The following is a 7,790-nucleotide window of genomic DNA, read 5'->3' on the forward strand; positions in this document are numbered from 1 at the left end:
TTTGACACCGGATATGAGTAATTTTGGTACGAGTGAACTCGCGGTTGAATGGGTGTTCGTATTTTATGACTTTTACCCGATTTCGAGACGTGGACCCGGGTCGACTTCTTGGGGCGATTTTCTAATTTCTGGTTAAAGTCTTGATTTCATTAATTAGATTAGTTCCTTATAGTTATATTTATAGTATGTAATTGCTTTTGGCTAGATTTGAACCATTCGGAGTCGGAAAATCGAGGAAAAGGCATTCTTACTGATTGAATGTGCTTGTTTCGAGGTAAGTGGCTTGCCTAACCTTGTGTGGGGAAAATCCCCTTAAGATTTGGTACTGTTGTGATACTTCTGTGATATGTGAGCATCGTATACGCGAGGTGACGAGTGCGTACACGGGCTAATTGTTGAAAAATCCGGTTTTTACTGAGTAGTCACATGTTTTATCTTAATTGAGTTATACCAGCATGTGTAGTCATCCTGTTTAGCCTAATATCGCATGTCTACGTGTCTTAAATGCTTATTTGAACTCTTTGCAGCATGCTTAGTTGATTTCCTGTTTTTCTTTAATCTATAGCAGTCTTAACTGTAGAATTCTTGCTGTTAATTGTTGTATTCATCAGTTTCGAGTTGTGTGTTTACTTTTGGGACTACGAGGCATTACCTCGGAAGATCCCCCTAGACATTTACTTTTGAGACTACGAGGCGGTACCTCGGGAGATCCCCCTGTACATTTACTTTTGGGACTACGAGGCGGTATCTCAGGAGATCCCCATGCTGTTTATCTCTACGTACTGTGCTACTGTTTTCTGTGGTTTTCTCTTTGTTAAATTTCCAGTCTCTTATTACATTGCTATATTCTTCTGCCTTATTTATTATATACTAGTAGGGATCTAACCTGACCTCATCACTACTAGACCGAGGTTAGGCTTGGCACTTACTGGGTACCGTTGTGGTGTACTCATGGTACTCTTCTGCACATGCTTTGTGTGTAGATCCAGGTACTTCTTATCAGTGAGCAGCGAGATTTTGGAGACTTCAAGGTATATCTGCCCGCGTTCCCAGACCTCGGAGTCTCCCTCTATTCCCTCCTATGTCTTTTACTTTTCCGTATTTTTCTTACTTTGGTGTATAGAGACACTTAGTTTTGAAAATTTGAAGAATGCGAGAAAAATCTCGTCCAAAATCATTTTGACCAGTTGCAGGTATCGCATTTGCGATCTGCAGTTCGAAAATGCGAACCCCGTAAATGTGAACTTCTCTTCGCAAATGCGAAGATTTACCTGAGCCTCCTAACATCGCAAATGCGACCCATGGTCCGCAAATGCGAACTGCCAGGAATGCAAATGCGATTAGTGCTTCGCAATTTCGAAGCTTCCCCTCCCCATCCACTGCTCGCAAATGCGATAATTTTTTCGCAATTGCGAGGCTGGCATTTGCGATCCAGACCTCGCAAATGCGAAGTCTGCAGACCTGAAGCACACCAGCTATGATTCCTAAGTTCAAAATACTCCGTAGCCTATCCGAAACTCACCCGAGCCCTCGGGGATACAAACCAAACATGCACACAAGTCTTAAAACATCATACAAACTTGCTCGTGCGATCAAATCACCAAAATAACACTAAAAACCACGAATTTAGCACCAAATCAAATGAAATTCTCAAGAACACTTTGAAATTCCTATTTTCTCAACTGGACGTCCGAATCACGTCAAACCAACTCCGTTTCTCACCAAATTTCACAGACATGTCTTAAATATTATATTGAACCTGTACCGTGCTCCGGAACCAAAATACGGACCCGATACCAACAAGATCAAACATCAATACTTTTCTTAAAAAAAACTAATAATTTTTCAGATTTCAATTTTTAACAAAAATTCATAACTCGAGCTAGGGACCTCCGATTCCGATTCCGAGCATCCGCCCAGGTCCCATATTTCGATACGGACCCACCGGGACTGTCGAAACACGAATTCGGGTCTGTTTACCAAAAATGTTAATCGAAGTCAACTCAAATAAAGTTTTTAAGAAAAAATCCTTATTTTTATCAACTTTCAACATAAAAGCTTACCGGAAATACGCCCGGATTGCGCACGCAATTCGAGGAGGGATAAATTGTGGTTTTTAAGACCTCGAAATACAGAATTTAGTTTTTAATTCACAAGATGACCTATCGGGTCATCACGTTCTCCACCACTAAAACTCCTTGAAGAAGGAGAAGAGCAAATGATCAAGATGGTAATAATAAGGAGGCAAGTGCTATAGAAGAGTACCACGACATAACACGCCATAAGATCTCATGGGAGAGGCTCAGGTACTTGAAAATAATGAGATAAAGAGATCTCAATAAGTTATGTCTTTATTGGTTAATGATGGAACTGATATATGTCACACCCAAGTTCTCCCTCCGTGAACTGTCGTGACGGCACCTAGTCTCTACGACTAGGTATGCCAAATATTGCGGAAATAAAATGAAAACACAAGGATAACAACTAATAATTTTAGTTAATAAGAAGAAACTATGCCGCTCGGCATATACAATACTCACTCTTCCCAAAACCCGGAATGTCGCAAGTCACAAGCTACTAAGAAGTTTTAACTGTTCTATACATAATTTCTATGGAAAGAAAGAGAAATGAACATAAGGGGATAGAGGGGGACTACGAGGATCTGCGGGCGCGGGCAGATGTACCTTAAAGTATCCAACGAGCAGCAGCGACTGCAACTAGTGATGAGGCTGGTACGATGAACCTGGATCTACACACGAAAAACATGTGCAGGGAAGGGCATGAGTACACCACAACGGTACCCAGTAAGTGCCAAGCCTAACATCGGTCGAGTAGTGACGAGATCAGGTTAGGGCCCTACTGGTATCAATATAATGAAATAAGACAGAAAGAAGTATTACAATAAAATAGATACGGAAATCTAACAGAAATAGAATTCAATAAAAGCCAACAGCTCAGAACACAGTAATAGCAACAGGGTATCTCCCGGGATACTGTCTGGTAGTCCCAAACGTAAATGTACAGGGGAATCTCCCGGAATACTGTTCCATAGTACCAAAGTAAATATACAGTGCTGGGTGATCTCTCGGAATACCGTTCCGTAGTCCCAAAGTAAATTAGCAGTACAGAGGGATCTCCCGGAATACCGTTCCGTAGTCTCAAAGTAAATATACAGTGCTGGGGGGATCTCCCGGAATACCGTTTCGTAGTCCCAAAGTAAATAAGCAGTGCATACAATAGAATTACAACTACAACACGAAATCCTACGATTTAGACTAAGTCCAAGTCAACAAAGAAGCAGGAAATTCACTAAGCATGTTGCACAGAGTTCAGGTAAGCAATTAAGACACGTAGTCATGTTGTTCTAAACTAAACAGGATAATTACATATGCTAGTGTAGCTCAGTTAAAGGAAAACAGATATCTTTCTTAATGAAAATGGAGTTTTTCAACAAATTGCCCATGTACGCACTCGTCACCTCACGTACAGAAAGCTCATATATCAAACAGTACCAAATCTTAAGGGGAGTTCCCTCACACAAGGCTTGGCAAGCCACTTACCTCGAACCAAAGGCCACTCAAAGCTCAATCACAGCTTTTCCTTCAAACACGCCTTCAAACCAACAATATTTTGCAAATTATCAACCAAACATTTCAAAATAAGCCTTAGGTTTCACCCACGATAACAAAAGAGTCAATTTAGGTCATTATTGAAAAAGTCAACAAAAGTCAACACCCGGGCCCGCTTGGTCCAAACCTGAAATTCGGATTAAAATCCGATTACCCATTCACTCCTGAGCCCTGATATACAATTGGTTTTGGAATCCGACCTCAATTTGAGGTCTAAATCCCCAAATTTTGAAATCCCTAGTTTCTACCCAAATATCCCAATTCCACCATGAAACTCTTAGATTCTATGTTGAAATCTTGTAAAATGAAGTGAAAGATTGAAAGAAACTAGTTTAGAATCACTTACCTATGATTTGGGGAAGAAAAGTTCTTTGGAAAATCGCCTCTTGTGTTTTAGGTTTTGAAAATTTGAAGAATGGGAGAAAAATCTCGTCCAAAATCATTTTGACCAGTTGCAGGTATCGCATTTGCGATCTGGGGTTCGCAAATGCGAACCCCGTAAATGTGAACTTCTCTTCGCAAATGCGAAGATTTACCTGAGCCTGCTAACATCGCAAATGCGACCCATGGTCCGCAAATGCGAACTGCCAGGAATGCAAATGCGATTACAATTGTGAAGCTTCCCCTCCCCGTCCACTGCTCGCAAATGCGATAATTTCTTCGCAATTGCGAGGCTGGCATTTGCGAGCCAGACCTTGCAAATGCGAAGTCTGCAGACCTGAAGCACACCAGCTATGATTCCTAAGTTCAAAACACTCTGTAGCCTATCCGAAACTCACCCGAGCCCTCGGGGCTCCAAACCAAACATGCACACAAGTCTTAAAACATCATACAAACTTGCTCGTGCGATCAAATCACCAAAATAACACTAAAAACCACGAATTTAGCGCCAAATCAAATGAAATTCTCAAGAACACTTTGAAATTCCTATTTTCTCAACCGGACGTCCGAATCACGTCAAACCAACTCCGTTTCTCACCAAATTTCACAGACATGTCTTAAATATTATATTGAACCTGTACCGTGCTCCGGAACCAAAATACGGACCCGATACCAACAAGATCAAATATCAATACTTTTCTTTAAAAAAACTAATAATTTTTTCAGATTTCAATTTTTAACAAAAATTCATAACTCGAGCTAGGGACCTCCGATTCCGATTCCGAGCATCCGCCCAGGTCCCATATTTCGATACGGACCCACCGGGACTGTCAAAACACGAGTTCGGGTCTGTTTACCAAAAATGTTGACCGAAGTCAACTCAAATAAAGTTTTTAAGAAAATATCCTTATTTTTATCAACTTTCAACATAAAAGCTTACCGGAAACACGCCCGGATTGCGCACGCAATTCGAGGAGGGATAAATTGAGGTTTTTAAGACCTCGATATACAGAATTTAGTTTTTAATTCATAAGATGACCTATCGGGTCATCACATTCTCCACCACTAAAACAACCGTTCGTCCTCGAACGGACATAGAAAAGTACTTGGGCTAGAAGAAAGGTGGGGATATCTACTCCGCATGTCCGACTCGGACTCCCAAGTCGCCTCCTCGACCGGCTGACCCTGCCACTAAACCTTTTCTAATGAAATGTTCTTTGACCTAAGCTTTCGAACCTTCCTGTCCAAAATAGCCACTGGCTCCTCAATATAAGATAGATCCTTTTCCAGCTGGACAGAGCTGAAATCCAACACGTGAGCCGGATCACCGTGATACTTTCGGAGCATAGAAACATGGACTACGGATGAACTCCTGGTAGACTGGGAGGCAAGGCAAGCTCATAGGCAACCTCCCCAACTCGCCGCAACACCTCAAATGGACCAATGAACCTTGGTCTCAGCTTGCCCTTCTTTCCGAACCTCATCACGCCCTTCATAGGCGAAATCCGGAGCAAGACTCGCTCTCCAATCATGAATGCTACATCGCGAAACTTCCGATCCGCGTAACTCTTCTGTCTGGACTGGGCTGTGTGAAGTCTATCCTGAATCACTTTAACCTTCTCCAAGGCATCTTGAACCAAGTCCGTACCCAATAATCTGGCCTCGCCCGGCTCGAACCAACCCACTGGGGACCGACACCGCCTACCATATAGAGCCTCATACGGTGCCATCTGAATGTTGGACTGGTAACTATTATTGTAGGCAAACTCCGCAAGGGGCAAGAACTGATCCCAAGAACCTCCAAACTCCATCACACACGCACTGAGCATATCCTCAAGAATCTGAATAGTGCGCTCGGACTGTCCATCTGTCTGAGGGTGAAATGCCATTCAACTCCACTAGAGTACCCAACTCATGTTGTACGGTTCTCCAGAATCGTGATGTAAACTGCGTACCCCGGTCAGAGATGATAGATCCGGCATGCCATGAAGTCTGACAATCTCACGGATATAAACTCGAGCCTGCTGCTCGGAAGAATAGGTAGTCATTACAGGAAGGAAATGAGCTGACTTGGTTAGCCTATCCATAATCACCCAAACTGCATCAAATTTCCGCTGAGTCTGTGGGAGTCCAACAACGAAATCCATAGTGATCTGCTCCTATTTCCACTCCGGAATCTCTAACTTCTGAAGCAACCCACCTGGCAGCTGATGTTCATACTTCACCTGCTGGCAATTTAGGCACTGAGCAACATACTCCACTATGCCCTTCTTCATTATCCTTCACCAGTAATGCCGCCTCAAGTCCTGGTACATCTTTGCGGCACCCGGATGAATAGTGTACCGCAAGCTATGAGCCTCCTGAAGAATCAACTCACGCAACCCATCTACATTAGGCACACATAGCCTGCCCTGCATCCTCAATGCACCATCATCCCCAATAGTAACCTCTTTAGTATCACCGTGCTGGACTGTGTCCTTAGGGACAAGCAGATGTGGGTCATCATACTGACGCTCCCTGATGAGATCATAAAGAGAAGATCGAGAGACCACGCAAGCCAATACTCGACTCGGCTTAGAAATATCCAATTTCACAAACTGGCTGGCCAAGGCCTGAAAATCCAATGCCATGGGCCTCTCTGCTGCTGGTAGATAAGCCAAACTACCCAAACTCTCTGCCCGGCGACTCAAAGCATCGGCCACCATATTGGCCTTCCCTGGGTGGTACAGAATAGTGATATCATAATCCTTAAGCATCTCTAAGCACCTCTCCTAATGCAAATTAAGATCCTTCCGCTTGAATATATGTTGCAAACTCCGATGATCAGTGTAGATCTCACAAGGGACACCGTACAAATAATGCCTCCAAATCTTCAAGGCATGAACAATAGCTACTAGCTCAAGGTCGTGGACCGGATAGTTCTTTTCATGCACCTTCAGTTGTGTGGTCGCGTAAGCTATCACCCTATGGTCCTGCATCAACACCGCGCCGAGGCCAACTCGCAACGTGTCACAATAAACTGTATACGACCCCGAACCTGTAGGCAATATCAATACCAGGGCTATAGTCAAAGCTTGTCTTGAGATTTTAAAAGCAGTCCTCACACTCCTCCGTCCACCTGAACGGAGCACCCTTCTAGGTTAGCCTGGTCATAGGAGCTGCAATAGATGAGAATCCCTCAACAAAACGACGGTAATAGCCCACCAAACCAAGAAAACTCCAGATCTCTGTAGCTGAGGACAGTCTGGGCCAACTCTGCACTGCCTCCACCTTCTTCGGATCCACCTTGATCCCTTCACTCGATACTAGGTGACCCAGAAATGCCATTGAGTCCAACCAGAACTCACATTTTGAGAACTTTACATATAATTTCTTCTCTCTCAAAGTCTAAAGGACAGTCCTCAGGTGCTGCTCATGATCTTCCCGAATCCGGGAGTACACCAGAATGTCGTCAATAAAGACAATGACGAATGTATCAAGATGAGGCCGAAATACACTGTACATCAAATGCATAAATGTTGTTAGGGCATTGGTCAGCCCTAATGACATCACAAGGAACTCGTAATGACCATATCGAGTCCTGAAAGAAGTCTTCGGGATATATGGCCCCCGAATTTTCAACTGATGATAACCTGAACGCAAATCGATCTTGGAAAATACTCAGGCACCCTGTAACTGATCAAACAGTCATCAATACGAGGCAAAGGATACCGGTTCTTCACTGTAACTTTGTTCAACTGGCGATAATCAATGCACATACACATGGAACCATCCTTTTTC

Source organism: Nicotiana attenuata, unplaced genomic scaffold (genome assembly GCF_001879085.1).
Source record: "Nicotiana attenuata strain UT unplaced genomic scaffold, NIATTr2, whole genome shotgun sequence".
In the NCBI taxonomy this organism is placed as follows: Eukaryota; Viridiplantae; Streptophyta; class Magnoliopsida; order Solanales; family Solanaceae; genus Nicotiana; species Nicotiana attenuata.